Below are 22,721 nucleotides of genomic sequence, written 5' to 3' on the forward strand. Positions count from 1 at the left end.
CTGCTTCTTCCGGGGTCTATTTCAAACTTTTGGTTCCACAAGTCGACTTTCAATTTGCTTTTCATGGTGCACGACAGTATAACTGGGTTAAGATCACTTGCTAGAGTTGGGGGGACTCTTAGGGCTATGACTCTTGGCATCATATTGCTGGATACGAAAAGGTAATCGAGTATAGCACTTAGGTCTCCATTATACCAAGTCCTAGCACCTACCAGATCTTCCTGCACATTCCCATTCAGTATGTGGATATGTCAAATGTCTGTTTCATCAGACCATTGTTCATATCAAAGTCTTTTAGTTTTGGTCCCAAAAAGGCCAGCTTTGGCGTCTCTCTGACTCAATTTTAGACAATGAATGTTCAGGTCACCACAAATTATCAGCAGTGGTTCATTTATGATTGCATATATTTCATCAATCAAGGCCATCACAGTGTCAATGAAGCATGATGATTCTGAGCATTCAGGATTCTAATAAAGATTGAAAAGCACCAGGTGGTTTTAGTTATTATTTGTAAGCTGCTCATGGAGATTCATGATTAGGATCTGAATATAGGGATTTGGCTGGATTAAATGGTTCACCTCTAATTTGAAGCTGTTTTTTTAATGATGGTCTGTAGGCCAGAAGGGGTCTACTGGATAAACCCTTTAAGGCTTTATTGTGGTACGTTGAAAAGTCATCCACGAAGGGGGCTTTGAGAAGCCATGTTTCCAGTAGGCATACAATCCCGAGTTTGGTCTTCGAGGAAGGTAGGCCCTTTAAAAGGTGTGCAAATCCCTGGGTATTCCAGCACCCAATAGCTAGCATCCACTGGTCTTCATTCGTCTGTCTCTAATCATGTTTACTGGAAATCGGTGCTCTTGCTAGCCAATCCCAGGATTGCCCTTTATCCATTGCAGCATGTTCAGCGGGATCCTTATGTAATAAACATTTAGATTCTGGCAGGATATTTGCTCCTTTAATAGTGATCTTCAAGGATTCCAGGTCACTAGACATAAGCTTCTTCTCTCTACCGAGTCAGTTAGACTGGAAAAACGATGACAGTCGTTCAGCAGAACTCTCTCTTTTGGTAGTGAATCGACCATCAGCTGAATTCTTAACAGTTAAATAGACTCTGGTGGATGGTGAGCATCGAGAGGACACAGGTTCTTTTATGTCAAAGCCTAGAGGTTGAAGCTCATCCCGTTTATGCATAAGCAAGGCCGATAGAGAGGCCAAACCCATATGCAGGCAGATTCTATCCTTTTCATCCACATTCAAAAAAGTCTACAATTTTTACAATTTTGATTTAATTTGAGTGTATCACTCTTCGTTTCGGGACATGATGAAATAGGCACAAGATATTGGAGCGGTTTAAAATCAGGCCATTGTTAGCTCTCATTACACGCTCTAAAATTACTGGATAAAATCTAGATTTCCTTGCCATCCAGCAACGATTTGTGACAGACAGTGTAATTGACTAAGGTTCTGATTACCAACACTCATGTTATAATCGTTCTTAGTTGAGCCGAGCGTTTGAAGCTCATGTCGTGAGTGTTTAATCATCCTTTCCATCAATGTTGCAGGGTGCAATGTGCCAGTCACTGGCGCAGATGCTTTTGCTCATATCTCTTCTAGCGTAAAATGGGGAGAGATTATAATCGGAGAATCATGTGTGCTATCAGAGCAACATTTTTTTGGTATTTGTTTTTGTATTTCCGTAGATGGAGGGGAATCCTCATAGTGATCTTCATCTATTCGATTTTCGGCTGAATCCTCCTCATATGTTGAAAGCTGTAGAAACAACTTGTTCACTGGTTCCAATACAGCTGAAACAAGCACTTTTTGAGGGATCGATCTTATGGCTTCATCCCAATCATCGCTGGGTTGTTAACTATTCCATTTACTACTGGAAGTGGAGGTTAGTGCTATTGCAGCCCCCACTGTGGCTGGCTTTAAATTTCATACAAGATTCTGTGTGCTTGATGTTTTAGTGGAGTTTTGTGGAGTAGTCGTGTTTTTTTGTTTTCTTTGCCTGGTGGTTGCACAATTTTGAAGCATTTGTGATCTTTTTTTGGGACTGTGAACTGAACATTGAGTAATTAGTTACATTACTTATTGGTTAAAGCTCTTCATTCTCTGGTATAATGATGGCATCAGGCTCCAAGTTTCCACTCATGATATCCTGTGGTAGTTGATGGTTGTCATTCAGAGATGCCGACTGATGGATTTGTGCAATAATGTATACTTGCAGATTGTCCATAGGTAAGGTTGGCAAGACATTCAAATGGTCATCCTTGGGCTGATTGGGCAGCCTTGTCCTGCTACAAATTCCTTGAATATCTCAACAAGGATCTACTGGTAGGGACGACATAGTCAAAGGTCACTCAATGGGAGCATCTGGAATTGATGGAGTTTCTTCAATTTTTCTATGCAGTGCTATATCTCGCACACCCTCTAAAAAGATTCTTCTGTCTGATCTTGCATCTTGGACTAACTCAATTAGAGACTTCAGAATTGCACCTTCCAGTTCTTTGTCATTCAATCTTATTTATCAAGTTGATTTGATAGAGGCCTCTATATAAATTAATTTTTAGTGCATTAAGGCAATTAGAGTTGATTGATCTTTGCAGTTGTCACTCAAATGTTCATAGATCTTTAAATAAGGAACCAACGTGATTGAAACAGCAGAGATTATACTGGCTGTAATTGGGCAAACTGGTTGCTTTGTGGTCCATCATTTCAGTCGAACGGAGAGCTGGTACATCTCCTTGAAGAGTACTTCTGGGTAGACGCTTTCCTGGGTACTGTATCAGCAAGCATAACTCCAGTTCATTCAGAGTCTGATGCTTCACCAGTTATGTCACTAGTGCTGGATGGTTGTTAAAAAGTGCACTTGAGTCTGGAGATCCATGACCACTGGAATACTTTGTGGGACGCCGGCCCACGGATGGTGAGATGTAGTGATATCTTATCTCTTTCTCTACCAATGATGAGGGATTCAATGCAGGTGCAATTAGTTTAGGTGTTTTATTCAGAAGAGGGTAAACAGTATCCCTCGTCTCATTATGGTCATAGCATAGGTGTTTCCTGTTCTGACGGCCAGCTTCTGGGTGCAATGTTAGGTCGCAATTTCTTTTGTTAAATGTGCTGCCAGCATTGAGTTTGTCTGAGGTGCCCAACTCTCGGTTCTGTGTTGAATGGGTTCTGGGACACTGGGTGTCTGAGGCTGATCTAGGGAAACATGTGGGGATTTATGCAACCTCTATTGTAATCAGAGGCAGCTGTTTGTCCTCCATCTGGCTGGTGCAGCGGTCCACCATCGATTGGGAGCAAGTCGTGATTTCTCTCACTCTAGGAAATAATATGCTCTTATTTTTGGAGCAGGTTGTGATTTCACTCACACTATGGGACAATTTGCTCTCATTTTCAAGAGGTGTCTCACCTTGCAATACTATTTCAGGTTTAGACTGTGGAACTTTGCTGCTTCTTTTCACTTGTAATATCCTTGTTATGCTACAAACCTGAAATGTGGCATGTGGATAGGATCCATGTTATAGACAATGTAAAAAGTATACATTTTTTTTAACTAATTTTGATTTTTTAAGCGGTCTGCAATGCTTGGATATTTGTTTGTGTCTGTTTGAAATGTTCAGCATACTTCCCAACATGCTACAAACCTGAAATGTGGCATTTGGGTAGGTTCAATTGTAAAGGCAATGTAAAAAGGTAACATTATTTTTTCTAAAAAATAAATGTAATCTTTTTTTTTTAAAGCAGTCTGCAATGTGTGTATCTGTTCGAAATGTTCAGCTTCCTTCCCAACATGATATAAACCTTAAATGTGGCATGTGGGTAGGTTCCGTGGTGTACACAATGTACAAAGTATCAAATATAAATGTTTCTAATTTTGTTGTTTTAATTGTTTGTTTTTTTTAGCTGTCTGCAATGCTTGGATATGTGTATCTCCCTGAACGTTTTTCATCCACCAATCATAGAGGATATCCTGTACAGGCATTCCTACTGCCAGGCTTAGCATGTCTTCCTCTCATTGTCCATAAGACCCATGGCTATAACTCTAAAGTCCTTGATCCAGCGATGTCACCGTGGTCCCAGATTGCTTGTATCCATGAGATCAAAAGTAGTAGGCAGTTGCCAGGGTCTGAACTCACCCTGCACCAAACATCTGATAGAAGTGCAGGCACTTCTGCAGGTACATCCTCCTCTGATATAGTGCGACATTCATAGATCAGGAATCCCTGGCACACAGGACCTACCTCTAATGAAATGGTTTCTCTACTGCTGGGTATGTAGTGCTAGTGCGACTTGAGACTTGACTTCCCTCACTTCTGTTGCCCTCTGGGGCAGAATTCACTCCCCAGGGGTACCACGCAGCATGACGCGTACCTGAAATATGGTCAGCACCTTCTGCATGTAGACCTTGTGATATTTGGTAATGTGCAAAGTTTTTAGGTGAACTAGCCACCAACCTCATTGTCAGGACCCACTCCTGTATGCTGTCTTCAACTTTGATGCAGGACTTTGGTCTGCAAAATGTGCACCAGCCCCATTGTGGGACACTCTTCCTGTGCACTGCGATGTGCACCAGCACCTGCATTATGCTGTGTGGCCTGGGCTGTAGTCTTGCCAGATGTTGTATTGCCAATTGGAATGTTGCAATGTGGTAGATGCCCGTGGGGAGGCATCAACACCCAGCGCGTTGCATCACCACTGACACCTGAGTGGCTGAAACAGGGCCGCGCCTGCAATCTGTGTGCTCGTAGCACAGTCGGTCCTTGGACGCCGTGGCGATGGGTCTCAACGTCGCCAGTGTTAGAACGCTGGTTCGGCCACACACACGTACCTGATGCGTGGAGCGTGGGTCGCATCGGGGTGTGAAATAAACAGGAGACCCACATGGTTTGGTTTAGTTTAGTTTAGTTTATTCATTTATATGGTGCGAAACTGACCCAAGGGAATCAGGGCGCAAACAGTACAGCTAATGCGAGGTTTAGTTAACAGAATACATGGTTATGCAAAGAATATAGGTACAGTAATTACAATGTAGTAAATAGTAAAGGCATAGCAAGGTGTATAAGTATGACATGTGCAGGTAGTAGCAACTATGCAAAATTATACAGTGATATATACAGAAAGATTAGTCAGTTAGCTGTCGTTCGACTTGAGCCAGTTAGTGTAGCTGAGTCTAAACTTAGGGTACAATTGATTTTCTCTAATATGGTGTGGAACTGAGTTCCATAGTTTGGCATCTTTGACCTGAAAGCTGTTACCACCCACCTTATAAAGCCTAAATCTAGGAATAACGATGTAGTTAGAATTGGATAGTCTTGTGGGTCTAGTGGAGGTTCTTCTTTCGACTCTATTTGTAAGATAGCTGGGTGCAGCATTGTCCAGTGCCTTATGTGTCAAGGAGGAGGCTATTTTTAAATGGATCTTATTGAGAGTAGAGCGCCAATTGTATATGCGCCTTATTGCTGAGATATGTGATCTTTTAGGCATGCCTAGTGCTGCTCTAAGGTCATTGTTTTGAAGGATCTGGATTTTTTGGGTGATAGATTTGTTGGCCCCGATGTATAATGAATTGCAATAGTCGAGCCTAGATAAAATCAGGGCTCTTGCTAGGACAATACAATTGTCATCCGATAGAAAGGTTTTGCCTGTTCTAATCAGGCCAAGGCCAAATCCTCTTCATAATCTCCGGAAAGTGGGAGGAGAATCTGTGTATCATCTACATAATTAGTGTAGATGATACCCAGAAGGTCCAGATCATCGAAGAGGGGCTTAGTGAATATGTTGTACAGAGTGGAGGAGACACAGGACCCTTGTAGGACACTGCATGTGATAGGAATAGGGTCCGCTGCCGCTGAAGGCGCAAAAACCCTCATGGTTCTGTCACTCAGGAATTATTCAATCCATTTTATTGCCTCTTTTGAGAAGTTGGCAGCTGTGTCTAGGTGTCTGCATAGGACCTTGTGATCCACCAGGCCGAATGCAGCTGAGAGGTCTAGTAGTAGGAGGATGGCCGTTTTCCCTTTGTCTCTCAGCTCATCGACCTGCACCTTTAGGTCAATAAGGGCAGTATCTGTTCCATGTTAGGGTCGGAAGCCTGACTGACGTGTTCCTAGGAGTTTATGAGATTCCAAGAATTTTTGGATCTGGAGATAGGCCACTTTATCAAGGATTTTGAGCAGAAAGGGAACTGTTGTGATGGGATGATGGTTAGTGGGTATGAGCGCATCTAATGTTTGTTTTTTAGTAGTGGGAGCACTCAGGATTGTTTGAGATTGGAAGGGACGGTGCCGATGAAAATGGCGCATTAATCAGTTTAGTGATGAAAGGGGCAATATCTCTTGCAGCATCTTTTATAAGCTGAGTAGGGCAGAGGTCTCTCTGACAATTGGAGGGCTTAAGTGACAAGATTACTTTCTCAACCTCATGGATGGAGATTTTGGTAAAATAGAAGTGGGGGGTCAAGTTAGCTGAAGTTTCCTTTGATAGGACATTTGGCGCGGTGGGGTTGGGAGGGTGGTTCAGGGATTGTTTTTTCTGTGATATTTTGTTTGAAGGCTGGGTACTTTATTAGAGAGGGCTTTTTGTATGACAGAGCACCATGTTTTGTCCTTGGTGCAGATTTCAGGGGTGCTGATGGGGGATTCAAGTACTCTGAGGATAGAGAACAGTTGTTTGGTGCTCGAGTTGGCACTTGAGATGCTTTTATTGTAGGAGTTACGTTTAGCGAGGCAGATCTCTTTTTTGTTTTGGGTGGAAATGTTTGTAAGTTTTATTTTATTGGAGGTGGATGGGAGAAGTCTCCATGTGGTTTCACAACTCCTTTTTAAGCTTCTAAGGTCTTTGAGTTGGGAGTGAACCATTTATTCAGATGTGCTTTTGGCTTGCTAGGTCTGAGTTTAAGGGGTGCAATGCTGTCCAATGTGGTTAGCATAATTTTATTATATTCCTTGACAAGTATACTTGGGTCAAGGTTGTCATCTAGCCGATTAAATGTAGGCAGGATAGCTGGGATTACAGTGTCCTTGTTATGTTTTTTTTGTTTCTAGTTGAAAAGGGTGGAGCCATTGGTATAGTAGGCAGAAGTGGTCCAGTGGCAAGGAGTGAAAAGGACAGGAGCAAGTGGTCAGTCCAAGGATAAGGCGTGATGGCAGTAATATTGGCTGTGCAGTTGTATTTGTGTTAGGCAGAAACCTGTGCAGTTCCCTTAGGGACCACTGCAAAAGGCTTAGGACTACAGGTGTTGGCAGTAAACCCAATTGGTAGCAGTCTGTACCACCCAGATTTACCTGGTAGCTGTGGCTGAGCAGCCAGACTTCTCTCAAGAAGAGTTTGACAGTATATGGAGTATACAAAATAGGTACAGAGATACAGTAGCACAAGCAAACACTGACCAGAGCTTGGGTATAAAAGTATATAATTATTTATTTAAAAACACACTTGTAAAATACACTAACACTAATATGGCAAGCAAGTTCAAACACAGTCACTATCAATATATATACATCCCTGATTACTTATTGAACAAGTCTTAGTTAAAACACAACTTATTTGCAGACAGAGGTGAGCGCGTAACCTAAGATGGCACTCCAATAAGTTAGTTAAAAGGGAGGGAAAAGGTAGAATTAGGACAGCACAATACCAGCACTTTTTAAAAGAACAACAGCAAGTCAGAAAAAGGCAGAGTCTACCGTTAGAGCAAGAAAGTTCATAGGCCAGGCCCACTCTTGGAGAGAGCAAGGCGGAATGTGTCCAAGATCACACAGTTGAATAATACTTTAAAAAGTCTTTGCAGATAGTTCAAAAAGGGTTGGATCAGTTCAGGAAAAGTTAGTTAGCAGGTCCCAAGTCACCCCAGGATAGAGAGTTAAGGATTTACGGGACACCTTGAACAGTCTGTTGCAAGGGAGACCAGGCGGGACACAGTACCTGAAATGGTGAGAAAGCTCCAGCGGGGGCAGTTGTTCCTGGCAGCGTGTGCAAGTCAGTGCTTCGTCCTGGGAAAAAGAACTTCTCGACATGGAGGAAAGCTGGAGGTCGTTGCACTGCCAGGGAAGAAACCAGCCACGGAGTTTCCCGGTTAAAAGGTACTACCCTTTTATTTGCGGTAGTGGTGAAGCGTGGCTATCCGGCCGCCGGGGTGCTTGGCACGGGCGATTCGACCATGAGATGATCCAGGAAGGCGAAAAGAGGGCGAACTGGTTATCCCCGCCAGTTCAGAGGAAGAAGACTCTCCGGGATGAAGATCTTCTCTGTCGTTGGGAAGTGGTGAGACGGTTCAGCAGGGCTCCACCGGTGGTGTCATCGTTGCAGGTCAGCTCAGCTTCTCCCTCTTCGGATTCTTTGGTCCTGTGGCGACTTCTCAAGTTCCAGTCCCCAAAGCCCTGCTTTTATGCAGAAAACCCGCATTCATCAGTCCTAGCTGTCACTCAAACATACTAAGTGGTGAGTCGGGCGGCTCACCATTGGGCCAATCACACAAGAGTGCGACTTGAGTTGCCGAGGCAACTCAGTCCAGGGTGCCTAAACTCCCCTCCCACACATCCTGTAGACCCAGACAGAGTGGCACCACTTTTGGAGGCTTCTGTGGAACAAAGGGCTCGACTTGGGTTGGAGTTACAGAGGCGAACACAAATGCCATTTTAAAACCGAGCCCTGGCAAAAAGACCCAACCGGGGAATAAATATTAAATAAATAACACGGCGGTATCTTTAACATTGCACCAAAAAAGTGGTGCGTTTAAAATGAATGGGAAAATCCCATAGGAAATATTCTGGTGGAATATTTTGCGTGGTAACCACTGCCACCAGCCAGAAACTCAACGAGGGGGGACTGCACAGACCCAGTGGCAATCTAATTACCCCTACCAGTACTTCCACAATATGATGGTTTGTACTGGTTCTGTTCCCAATTTAAGATTAGTAAAGTCAATGGTGACTTTACATGCCCTGGGAGACAGTAGTCAGTCCCAGGGAAAGGAGTCTATGTTTGGGGGTCAGTATGGCACCCCTGTGTTACTTCACTGAGGGTGCTGTGTAACACACTTACCAAAAACACATGAAACCCTATGGAGTAAAAGACCCCATAGTCCATAAAACACATTACAAAGTCAAACGATATCTCAAATCATGTCTAAGAGTGGGAGAAAAAGAGTCTCACTCTTAGCAGGAGAAAAAAAATAAACCCCAAAAATCCAGCAAAGCTGCTGGGGGACTCACTAGGTTTGGGAAATTAGCCTTAACAGAGAATTCTCCCTAACAGGTGTGATGGCAGTAATATTGTCTGTGCAGTTGTATTCTGCCACCCAATCAATTGTTCTTCCTTTAGTATGGGTAGGCTCACTAACTTTTTGAGAAAGGCCTAGTTCAGATAGTGTATTGGCAATGGTGGTGGCATGTTTGTCAAGAGGGTCATTAAAACCCAAGTTGAAGTCACCTAGGACTAGTCGTTGAGAGGAGGTTTTAAGATTATCATAGAGAAGAGTATGGATATCCTCAAATGTACCAATAGGGCCTGGGGGTCTGTAGATTAGGTGGATAGTTAATGTCTGGGAATTAGTTAGAGGGAGTTTAGCTGTGAGGGTTTCACAAGAGAGAATATTATGGGTGTGGGCAAGCCTGTAGGGTATTTTGTGGAGATTTGGGGCCTGACGGTATTTTATTACCGCCGAGAAATAACTTAGCAATAATCACTCTTTGTATTCAGATTTGGCCATGTGCAACAATAATACAATGGGCATGCATTATTTCAGCACCCAGACCTGCATATTTGGTATACGTGGTTGGTGGTATTTTTGTGAGCATAATTCCCTTGTTTTATTTGTGGCCCCAATGTCCAGAATCCCTTATCTTCGCTTAGATTTTTCGTGTGATCACTAGAGAGACCTCAGACCTGCATTCTAGGGAAACCACAATTTCCAGGGATAGTGTTGGTGCGCCACCATGGGCAAACTCACTGACTTATTTACGACAGAGAGCTATATGTGGTAGTCTTGTGGTAATTTCCACTACCTTATATACGGTAGGGAGCTATGTTCAGAGAGTCTCTCTTCCCGTTGGCTCATGTACCTCCAACAAGTTATACTACAGTCACTCACAATTATTCATACTGATTCTGACATACACACATCTGTCTTAAAATGACCATTGCACTTTTTAAAAATCTCCCCACATCATTGGCATTGTAATGGTAAATAGAAAATAAACCACCCGTCTGTTTTCAAATATTTTCTGTATTATAAAATTTGCATTTAGGCATGATCTCATTTTTACAGCAATAAAAGGGAACAATCAAAGCATTTTCAATGACACACTGCAATTATAGTGGCGAAGAACAGAACTTAAATTGCAACATTAGCACTTGATAAAGACACGCACGGGACTTTCATTTTTCTAAACTGACTGCATACTTTCGTGCACACACACAGCTCCCCCAGTTAGGTAATTACCTTATCTGTTCAGATTCTTCTCTCTGTGAATGTGGCTCTCTTGGCGTAACTCCAATAAAAAGGAACGCTTGCCTTCTCAAGCCGGGGTCATTGCCTGGAATTCTCAGCTTTTTCAGATAGGACTGCCTCTGCCAGTGGAAAGGTAATTCTTTCAGCTTTCCCCAGTCTCGACTGCAGCAGGACACCCCCACAGCCAGGTCTTCTCCCCAGTAGTGCAGAAAGATGTCTGCCTGTCTTTTTCCCTGCTACTGCCCACTAAAACTTTCCTCTCAGCCCTCTTTATGACGTGTTCCAATGAAATCCATCATCTCTCATCCTCCTACTTTTCAACAATAGCTTCGCTTATACATTTGCAATTGTTGCAAATCTGACTTCCTCCTTCCTGCCGTTACTGTGCACAACAACACGGATAATCAGGCAGAGAAGAGAAAAATCTGCACACTCATTTAAATGGTTTTCAAAGTATGCCTAATTCTGCAGTAGAGAACACATTTTATTAGTGGGTTATATTAAAATAAGGTTTTATTAGTCAGGTTAATTGTTAATATGTTAGCTGTTAATTTTCAAATGTGTCTCTAGCAATATAGGCATTTCAGGTGAAAAATAGTGTGCATTTTTAAATGAACACGTGTGCTTTTAACTGTAAAATAGCTTTGCATCTTATATATTAAAATCGTTTTTTGACTGAATAGCCTGTCTTTCCTTGTTAATCTGCTAACCCATATAGCAATGCACCGCACCCTTGTGGTGGTGCTGCAAAAAAAAAAATGCTACTTGTGCAGTAGTGCTGTAATGCTACTTGTGCAGTAGTGCTGTAATGCTACTTGTGCTGTAACATGCCAAATATCCTTACATATACCCTCCTTTTGTTTTTAGAACTTGGCTATAATCCAAGCCAATTCCTAAAAACAACTTGTTCTATTTTTATTTTTACAATATAGCAATCCAACAAAATGAATATTCATGTGCATCAATGAAAATTTGCAATTAACATTTCATCTGAGTCCATCAGTTCATAAAATGTTCCACATTTGCCTTCTCAGTGGAAGTGGCATTACTTTAAGTTTAAATTTTCCAAGTCAATTAAAAACAATGAAATAAAACAACTAACTAAAACAAATAAGTAATATAACAAGTTAAAATAAATAATTAAAATAATAAATACGTGGAACTTCATATGCCGGAACTTTTGCTTTGTCTCTTTTGGTATGTCCCGACCAGCGATGTTATTCGGTTCATTCGAGTACTCTTTCATCTTGGCAATCTTGAATCCACAGTATTCATCTCTTTTGGTATTCCGGTTATTTTGTCTTCACCTCCACCTGGAGGCAGGCATCTTTTGGTCTTCATCCAGGGGACTCCAGGACTCCATCGTCTCCCGTGGCCTCTGATCCCGGAACCTCCGATCAAATAATGTTAATTGTCTAAATCAAAATAGAAAATAAACAGATTAAGTACATAGCACAATACTAATTTCCACCTTTTTGCCAAAAATAAAACATGCTTGGTAAAAATACTTCTTTTTTTTTTCTTTTTTCTGAAATTAAACACAAGTTAAAAGAAAACAAACACATATAAAACAGCATTCAATATTTAATACACTTTCTCTCTGTACACCAACCACGAGCTTCCGTTATATGTGCATTTATTTATTTATTTATTTATATTATATATTTATTTATTTATTTATTTATATTATATATTTTCACATATATTACAGTGTTTATGTGCCATCATAACAATCAACTTTTTTTTTTAACTTCTTTGTCACTGCCTCCTGATTACACCCATTTATTTTCTCAATGGACTCTATCCGTTTCCACATGCTCAAGCTGCCTGATCTCATGTCTGGGATGGCATGGTTTGATTTGATTTACATGGACAAACTGCTCTATTGCTGTTTCACCTTCATTTTTCAAAATTTTATACACTACAGGAGAGACTTTATCTATAATTTGAAATGGCCCCTGCCAGGCTGCCAGAAATTTAGAATTTTTCTGTTTACTTTTTCCAAAATGAAACTTGTACACCTGATCCCCTACATTGTATTCCTTTACTGATGTCTTTTTGTCATAATATGACTTAGCACTGTCAGCAGCTCTTTCCAGATTTCTCTGCACAAAAGCAAATGCATGTTGCAAATGCCTCCTCAGTTCATCAATATATTCATGAACTGTGGATGCACTCACTAGAGTTTGCTCATGTGTTCTGTATAGTAGGTGTTGTGGTAACACCATTTTCCTACCTGTTAAGACCTCATGGGGGCTAACACCTGATGCTTTGGCAGGAGTCGACCTGATTGCCATCAAAACCAATGGTAAACGCAAATCCCAGCTGGAACCTGCTTCTGCCACAAATTTCTTTAAAATGTCCACAACAGACCTATTGCTTCTTTCAACTGTACCTGAAGACGCCGCCCGATATGCGATATGTAGTTTCCTTTTCACACCTAGTATTTGCCATACCTTGCTCATTAGAGTACTTGTGAAATGACTTCCTCTGTCTGACTCAATTCTTTGTGGCAACCCAAACCTTGAGAACACATGGTTCACCAGCAATGTGGCTGCTGTTTGCGCACTACAATCTGGTGCGGGAATGCACTCAATCCATTTTGACATCAAACATACCACACTCAGAATATAGCGGTGTCCCCTGCTCGACCTTTTTAAAGGACCTACATAGTCTATTTGCAAATCTGACCATGGGAGAGTTAGGCCTCTTTTCATCAATGGTGCTCTATGCATTGGTGAAGCAGGTTTAAATTGGGCGCATACTAGACATCCTCTAGTATATAATTCCACATCTTGGGACATATGTGGCCAGTAAGCATAATCTTTTAGTATTTCTAATGTCTTTTGTGAACCTCTATGGCCTGCAGTTATGGCATCATGTGCATGGTGTAGCATTAGTCCTCTGAATGAAAGGGGTACTACCCACTGTATTTGCCCTGTTATGGACTCTCTAATCATGAGTCCATCCTGTAATCTAATTCGTTTTTTGTTCTTTAATAGCACCCTCAACTCTTCTTTTCCCATACAATCATTTTCTGTTAAAGGATTTTGTTCAGGATCCATCAAATGATTATAATAGATTCCCAAAATTTGATCATTCTTTTGTGCCTCAATCAAATCTTGGTCTGGCGTGTCATGACTCCACTGCACCACCGGTTGATCTACCTCCTTTGGTGCTTTAGAACGTGTGACTGCATCAATTTGTATTTCACCCATTAAATAATCAATAGGTAGCAATTCTCCCATCACAGCCCCAATCTTAGCCAGATGGTCTGCCTTATCATTTCCCTCCTTATCCTCTCCTGGTGTTTTTAAATGCCCACGAATTTTTCTCCAGTATATTGTCAAATTATTTTTTGACACCAATTTGTCTATGGCTTGTATCATTTTTCCATGTTTAAGTGGCTTTTTGTTGTATGTAACCATGCCTCTTGCTTTCCAACCAGGCAAATACTCCACAAAGCTATTCCGTGCATAGTCAGAATCAGTCACCAGGACAATTTCACTGAACTTTTTATCAACTGCAGTAGCAATTGCTTTATATATGGCTGCCAATTCCGCCACCTGACCGCTCCTATCTCCAATCCTCATCCCTATACTAGGAACGCCTTCACATTTCAACCAGACATTTCCTATTCCTGCCACTAATTGTTTATTACTGTCATTTTCAATGTGAAAAGCACAACCATCCACGTATACAGTTGGCAAATCCTTGCATGTTTTTTCATCAAAAGCTTTGTGTGGTGATTGTTCAAATTCCTGTAAACTAGCTTCCACATCCATTTCATTTGTTATTTGTTCAGCTGCACAGTCATGTAAGTCAGCTAACCCTTGAGCAATTGGGCTCTTTTTATTTTGTCCATATCTTACTTCTACTGGAAAACCTTGTAATGCCAGCGTCCAAGAAGTGATTCTGGATTGCGCTAGATTGCCTGATCTAATTCTTTTACTCTCTAAAAATTGCAAAGGTTGATGATTTGTTTCAATAATCACCTTTTCTCCCTGAACAATGGGGCGGAAATGTTGTAGCGCCCACACAGTGGTTAATAGGGCCTTTTCGCATCCATTAAATTTCATTTCAACTTGGGAAAATGCCTTACTTGCATATGCAATGGTTTTGTGATTCAAATCGTGTTTTTGTGATAACACTGCTGACATACAATGTTCAGAAAATCCTATTTCTATAAAGAAATCCCTGTTCTTTATGGGGTATGCTAAACATGGTGCCTTTACAAGACATTCCTTCAATCTAGCCACTGCATCAGACTGCTCTCTTTCCCATCTCCAGGGAGTATTTAGTTTAAGCAGTTTAGTCAATGGTTGAGTGATTTCTGCATAATTCTCAATGAACTTTCTGTTATAGCCTGTCATCCCCAATAAACTTTTTACTCCTTTCACATTTTTAGGATCTTTTAATCTTTGTATGGCCTCTATTTTCTTCCTTTGTGGATTTAGCCCATGTTCAGTCACTTCATGCCCTAGAAAGTTCACTTTTTTCTTGCACCATTGTGCTTTTTGCAAAGATACTTTGGCGCCTGCTTTCTGCAATTGGCCAAGCACATGTCTTATTTCATCAAAATGGCTTTTAAGGTTTTCATTTTTTATCAAGACATCATCCACATAAACTATTGTCCCTCTTTCCGCTGCATCCGGCATGGCCTTTCTCAAAAATATGCCAAATTCACTCCCACTATTGATGTACCCGAACGGAGCTCTAAGCCAGGCATATTGAGTCCTGTCAAATGTAAAGGAAAATAGGTGTTGTATCTCCTCTGCCAATGGCACACACCAATATCCAGATGTGAGATCTAACGTGGTAAATACATTTGAACCATGTATCTGAGCTAGGCCCTGATCAATGAATGGTAGTGGCCATCTAGATACTGGTACTCTTTTATTTAACTCTCTTAAGTCTGCACACAGCCGCCATTGACCATTTGGCTTTAACACACCTAAAATAGGCGTATTGGATGTGCTATGAATGGGCCTAATTATTCCCCGTGATTCCAAATTTTGAATAATCTCTGCCAATGATTCTAAACATGCCAGCGGTAGTCTATACTGGCGTACAAACACTGGATTTCTGCTACAACCTTCTGGTAGTGTGGCCACATGTAAATCAGTTAAACCACAATCATAAGCATCTTTTGCAAATACATCCTTAAACTCCATAAATATTTCCCTCAGAGTGCGTCGATCCTCATCGCTGTTACATGCATCCGCTAAGGAGATCTGCTCTTCTACCATTCTGGAAAATTCTGGAAACTCTTCTGGTAAAGGAATCTCAGCGCTTTCCTCTAACTGTGTGGCTGTGTCTTTTTGTAGAGCTGCCACTTTCAAATATTTTGGCATATCAGCTTCCACTTCAATGGGCTGATTTCCTGTTTCATTTTCATTTAAATTAAATATTATGCAATCCTCTTGATGGCAGCACACTGTCTCATTTGAATCATAAGGATACACAGAATGAATTTTAAACATTCCTTTGGGCTGAGAGTCCAGGTGTTCTGGCAACTCGCCTTTGGCATCTACATATTTTTCAGGAATATTCCCAATCACCATGTTATTTAAATCTGCCGTATAATGTGATTTTTGTATGGCCATTCCTAATGGGGAGTTTTCCTCTAAATGAATATCCTGACAACCTTTATTATTCACCATGATTTTTACAGATCCCTCACCAATGTCTACCAATGGAATGTATTCATAATCCAGGCCTTGCTGTTTTATGGATTCATTCAGGCATACAAATGCATCAGAGCCTTTCATCTGCTGTCCATTTTTGCATTTCAGTGTTATTGCAAACTGTTTTGTAAATGCAGGAACAATAGTATTTTTCCTCATCTGTAATTCGACTGCATAAGGAACTAGTTGTGCACAATGATAAGCCCTTCTTTTGTCTTCAAATTCAGGCGCCGGCCCACCTAGGCGCGACCATATTTTTTGATTAAGGAAATCTAACACCATACACATTCTGTGCATGATGTCATTGCCCATGTAAAATTCATTTTGTGCTCCACTCACTATCCATACATTATGGTAAATTGCTTTCTGCCCAATGCTAATTTTAAGCATGCATCTGCCTGTAATTCGGTTTTCAAAGTCTGGACTGTCCAACCCAGAAACATATTGGTTTTTAATCCTAAATTTCGGGATTTCTTCCCTCTCCATAATTTTTTGCAACAATTTCTCATTAATGAAACTCCTTTCATGTTCAAGCGCTAAAGTGGCTTTTATTGTTTTAAGATAATCATTTATACCAGCGTGAACCCATGGTTGCTCATCTTCCATGTGTATCTCTGCCAGAGTGGTAATGTGTTTTTCTGAATCTGTTTTAGGAACAATATTCTGTTTGCATGTATTCTCTTTTAAATAGAAACGTAATGTGTGTTCGTCTATGGCAGTCTGCCAATCTTTCCTTGGGTCCAAGTATATTTGTACAGGTAGTTTTTCATTGTCGCCCTGATCTTTGTCTTGACACCTTAATATAACAGTGACACTAGGTATGCAGCTATTCTGTAGATATACCTCCACAGCATCCTTTGTTTTGGCAACGGTGTGACATTCTTTTATATTGCTGTTTTGTGATTTTAGTTTCTTAGGCCTCAATGGTTTTTTGGTTAAGGACCACAGCACTCCATTCACCCCATCTATGAGAGGAGACAATCTTTTCAGGCAATCTGTCCCCATCAGAAATGGAATTTCACTAATAGATGTGATCAATACCTCTTGTTTCATTCTGTGCTTTCCTATTTTTATGTCAACCTCAGTTACACCTATGATGGGCACCTCCTCCCCATTAAAGTTATGCACTGGGCCTTGATTTGCCTTCACTGTGATCTGACTCTGTGGAGGCCTCCCTTCATTGATACTCTTTACCAGCTCCTTGGACATAATTGTGGCCTGTGCGCCAGTGTCAATCATAGCAAAGGTGTGGCATTTTTCTTCTACAGTGATGGGTGCATAATATCTGTCCTCAACTTCCTCTAATACACATAAGAAATGTGAATTCTTACTGATTTCAGGGCTCACCTTTCTCAGGCCTTTTTCACTTTTGGCTAAGCACATTGGTAAATGAAAAGACATTTTTCCCTCCTTTTTACCCATTTCTGTGCGAGATATTTTATTCATTTCTCCATGTTCAGAGGTTTTTTGGAGTGTGGCCACCGTTCGCCCATCCATCTGGGTAACATCAGAGACCACATTACAACCTTCCAACTGAACATGTGTCACAACATCATTCAGCAATTTGTCATTTTTTAATTCTGTGCATTTGTGATCATTTAGTGTAATACCAGCCCTTTCAGCCTCTTCAAAAATATGTGGCTCAAAGAATTTTTCAGGTGATTGACTTGTACCCTCCTTGTGAGTATTTCCTTTTTCTGTCTGTGTTTGGTAATTGTTTTGCTTGCCCAGGGAAGGAGCTATGGCATCCCCACTTACTCCCTGTTCACTGGTATTCCCCATGCATGAGTCAATTTTCTTAAATCTGTCCCTTTGTTCTTTTGGAATTCCTAATGTTTCTTTTTCATTTGTGCAAACCTTTACTGTTTTATTTAGCTCTAAGTTAAACCGTACCTCTTTTTTAGAAGTATTTGCACTTTCTGTCACAATTTCATTTACTGGTACTTTCATTTTTAATCCATTAGACATCTCAGAGTCGTTATGCAAAATTATATCAGAGCAATCTGTCATTTTGACACTGCAGTTATCATGAGTACTTAGTCACTTTTCGGAAGCCCCCCGGTCATTGCTATGGCCATCAGCCCCCTCTTTGGAAGGTTGTTTTTGCGCTGTATAGAGCTTTCCTATTTGCTCAGCTAACATTTTCACTTGGGCCTCAAGGCATTGGAACCTTTCCACCTCTCTAGGATCCTCTTTCTGTGGCCTAGGTCGATATTGGTTGTTTTCCCCCTGATTGGATCTATTCTGATACCTCTCAGGTGATTGATACCGGTTGGGATGGTTTCTGAACTCTTGATTCATTTGTGGAGGGGAGCGGGTTGCACCCATCCTTTGATTATAATCCCCTGGTGGGGAATCATTGTACTGGCGTGGACTGTAGTTCACGTTTTGCCTCATGTCCTGTCTCTCAGATTGTGGGTACTGGCCCCTATGTTGATTTCCATTATCAGTAAATCGATCCACATATCGGGGCCTATCCTGATTACCATATATCATGGTGCTGGGATCAAATCTGCTCTGTGTCCCCAATGACTGGTAGGGACCATCATTTCTTTGATCTTGATTTTGTCTCTGGTTATTGTTCATACCTGCCATATCAGACCGGTATCTTACCCGGGGTCTATCTCCTAAATATCTAGGGCTGATGTAGCTCTCTCTATTACTAGGATCATGTGATTGGAACATTGGTACAGTAAATGGCGATCTTTGTTGATTACCCCTTTGTTCAGGTGTCACATTATTTTTACCTTGGCTTTGAGCAGACTCAAGGGACATTTTGGCTGACCTGATTTCCATTACTGTGGCTGAGGGTTCTTTAGATTTAGGCCTGGTATCTTTCATTTTATCACTTTCTCTACCCTGACAATAGAGTACCTCATATAGCTTGGTGCTTTGATGTACAATCCATTCAAGGGACTTGTCACGGTCAAATTCACGGACCAATTGGGATATGATGTCTTTCTGTAGCCCATAGAAGTATGCGGTTTTAAACTCATTGGAATTTGAGTCAAAAGATACATCAAAGCGAGAGAATGCTCTTTTTAAGTCTTGTAAAAATTGGCGAGGTGATGTATTAGGTCCAGCAGTAATAGTGTACGCAACTTTCTTTGCCTCCTGCAATGACTGAAAAGGAGAAAAATGGCGCCTAATTTCTTTTTCAAACTCCAGCCATGTCATATTCTGCTGTTCATTTAATCCCCTTATGATGCTGGCCGTCGGGGCATCTAAAGTTAAATGAAAATATTGTCTGTACTGTTCCTTAGGTATCTGGAGCGCTTTAAAAATGTCATGCACCGCTTCTAAGTGATCCTCAATGCAGCATTCACCTCCCTTTTTAAATGGTTTGATCAGGGCTTTAATGGATTTCATTATTTTTATGGGGCTACTTGTTGCAATGCATGGAATTGCACTATTTTGTGATTCAATCCTGTTTTCAGGTGTATGAGATTGGTGGCTGCCCCCAATGGGAGTATCAAATCCCCCAAGGGCGCTGCAACCAAGTTCAGTCACCGGCCCAGTCACTGGGGCACTAGCTCTTTGGGCAGAGCTAGAATTCACCTCCACTCCATTGAATGTGGTACCCTGCCGCCTCTCCTGTGACCTGGGAATGCACATTTGCTGTTCTAAGTCCTTACACTTTTTAAGGAGTCTGTTGGCTTCATCATGCAAATAATTATTTTCATCACTCATTTTATTAATTGCCTCCTGCATATCGCACATTTGCATTTGGCATTCATTGAACTCTTTATTTCTCTTGTCTCTTTCTTGAATCATTTTAATCATTTCTTGTTCTACACTCTGGAGATCACCTTCTTTTTCGCAATGTTCTTTTTGTAAAATCTGCATTTCTGAAACAACCTCATCTTTATCCTGCCTAATGTGATCCACTAAGGCTTTTAAGTGTGTCAATTCTTGCTCACTATCTTCAAATTGTTTCTTGCTTTTGGATAACTGAGTATCAAAGTCTCTGCATTTTAATTGCATGTCTTTTTGGCATACATCCAATTCTGCTCTCAACATTTCCTGATTTTTACTTGCCCCATCTAATTCAGTCTTTAACCTGTTAATTAGCTGAGTATCATTCTCTTGCATTCGCAGTGACTTGTTTAAAATAAACCATATTTTGCCGCATAGCCGTATTAAACAGTCTTTCTCTGCACTTTTATCGGCTGCATTCAATAATCTTGTAAGGCAGACCTGAATTATGCTGCCTTCTGCAAAAATATTGTCTAGTTTTTCTTTCTGCACCTCACCCTGAATGCGGTTACTCCATTCTAAGGTACTGTTCGAAGACCAATTCCCATGTGCAAATAACTTTGCCTCTAAATATTGCACTAGATCTGAGAATGTGGTTTCCCTTTGTGACATTCTGAAATTCGTTTTTAGTGGCACACTGCTATTATAAAATGGGTTCCCTTTAATGTGCAAATGGCAGTGTGAGACACGCTTGCCACGCCCAGTAGGTACTCTATGATCACTTTCCCGGCCTGCAACGCACCATAAATATGTAGGGTATTTTGTGGAGATTTGGGGCCTGACGGTATTTTATTACCGCCGAGAAATAACTTAGCAATAATCACTCTTTGTATTCAGATTTGGCCATGTGCAACAATAATACAATGGGCATGCATTATTTCAGCACCCAGACCTGCATATTTGGTATACGTGGTTGGTGGTATTTTTGTGAGCATAATTCCCTTGTTTTATTTGTGGCCCCAATGTCCAGAATCCCTTATCTTCGCTTAGATTTTTCGTGTGATCACTAGAGAGACCTCAGACCTGCATTCTAGGGAAACCACAATTTCCAGGGATAGTGTTGGTGCGCCACCATGGGCAAACTCACTGACTTATTTACGACAGAGAGCTATATGTGGTAGTCTTGTGGTAATTTCCACTACCTTATATACGGTAGGGAGCTATGTTCAGAGAGTCTCTCTTCCCGTTGGCTCATGTACCTCCAACAAGTTATACTACAGTCACTCACAATTATTCATACTGATTCTGACATACACACATCTGTCTTAAAATGACCATTGCACTTTTTAAAAATCTCCCCACATCATTGGCATTGTAATGGTAAATAGAAAATAAACCACCCGTCTGTTTTCAAATATTTTCTGTATTATAAAATTTGCATTTAGGCATGATCTCATTTTTACAGCAATAAAAGGGAACAATCAAAGCATTTTCAATGACACACTGCAATTATAGTGGCGAAGAACAGAACTTAAATTGCAACATTAGCACTTGATAAAGACACGCACGGGACTTTCATTTTTCTAAACTGACTGCATACTTTCGTGCACACACACAGCTCCCCCAGTTAGGTAATTACCTTATCTGTTCAGATTCTTCTCTCTGTGAATGTGGCTCTCTTGGCGTAACTCCAATAAAAAGGAACGCTTGCCTTCTCAAGCCGGGGTCATTGCCTGGAATTCTCAGCTTTTTCAGATAGGACTGCCTCTGCCAGTGGAAAGGTAATTCTTTCAGCTTTCCCCAGTCTCGACTGCAGCAGGACACCCCCACAGCCAGGTCTTCTCCCCAGTAGTGCAGAAAGATGTCTGCCTGTCTTTTTCCCTGCTACTGCCCACTAAAACTTTCCTCTCAGCCCTCTTTATGACGTGTTCCAATGAAATCCATCATCTCTCATCCTCCTACTTTTCAACAATAGCTTCGCTTATACATTTGCAATTGTTGCAAATCTGACTTCCTCCTTCCTGCCGTTACTGTGCACAACAACACGGATAATCAGGCAGAGAAGAGAAAAATCTGCACACTCATTTAAATGGTTTTCAAAGTATGCCTAATTCTGCAGTAGAGAACACATTTTATTAGTGGGTTATATTAAAATAAGGTTTTATTAGTCAGGTTAATTGTTAATATGTTAGCTGTTAATTTTCAAATGTGTCTCTAGCAATATAGGCATTTCAGGTGAAAAATAGTGTGCATTTTTAAATGAACACGTGTGCTTTTAACTGTAAAATAGCTTTGCATCTTATATATTAAAATCGTTTTTTGACTGAATAGCCTGTCTTTCCTTGTTAATCTGCTAACCCATATAGCAATGCACCGCACCCTTGTGGTGGTGCTGCAAAAAAAAAAATGCTACTTGTGCAGTAGTGCTGTAATGCTACTTGTGCAGTAGTGCTGTAATGCTACTTGTGCTGTAACATGCCAAATATCCTTACAAGCCTCATAGGGAGACTGGATTTGACGATAATGGCTATTCCTTCGCCCCATGTATTTACTCTGTCTTGTCTGATTATGGTAAAACCGTCCGGGACAGCTAGGGTGAGTAGGGGGCCTGCTGCTTCAACTCCCCAACGGCTCCAACTCCCTTTAATCTAGAACTAAGGACTTCCCGTCATCGAGCGTTACTTCCCTTGTCCAACTTGCCCCCACCCCGCCTCTAACATGACGAGACAAATATGAAATGCAACACAAACATACTTCAAATTTCACGCACTTGCAATTTGCCCATGCTGCATGCCCTCACGTTTTCTTTATCCAGGGAAGTCTGCTGTCGTCTCTCCTCTACTCTTTTCCGTTTTACCAATTTAATGGTTTCCAGC

General features: G+C 41.1%; 1 long non-coding RNA gene across 1 annotated transcript; it reads right to left on the reverse strand.

The window, feature by feature from the left end:
* Positions 1-10,219: 10,219 nt before the first annotated feature.
* On the reverse strand, positions 10,220-22,306 carry LOC138481518 (uncharacterized). The gene is made up of 2 exons (XR_011274262.1): positions 21,485-22,306; positions 10,220-11,877 (listed from the first exon to the last, which is right to left on the reverse strand). It is a non-coding gene; the product is annotated as an uncharacterized lncRNA (long non-coding RNA).
* Positions 22,307-22,721: the final 415 nt, after the last annotated feature.

This window comes from Ambystoma mexicanum, chromosome 5p (assembly GCF_040938575.1).
Source record: "Ambystoma mexicanum isolate Mex_15411 chromosome 5p, UKY_AmexF1_1, whole genome shotgun sequence".
Lineage (NCBI taxonomy): Eukaryota > Metazoa > Chordata > Amphibia > Caudata > Ambystomatidae > Ambystoma > Ambystoma mexicanum.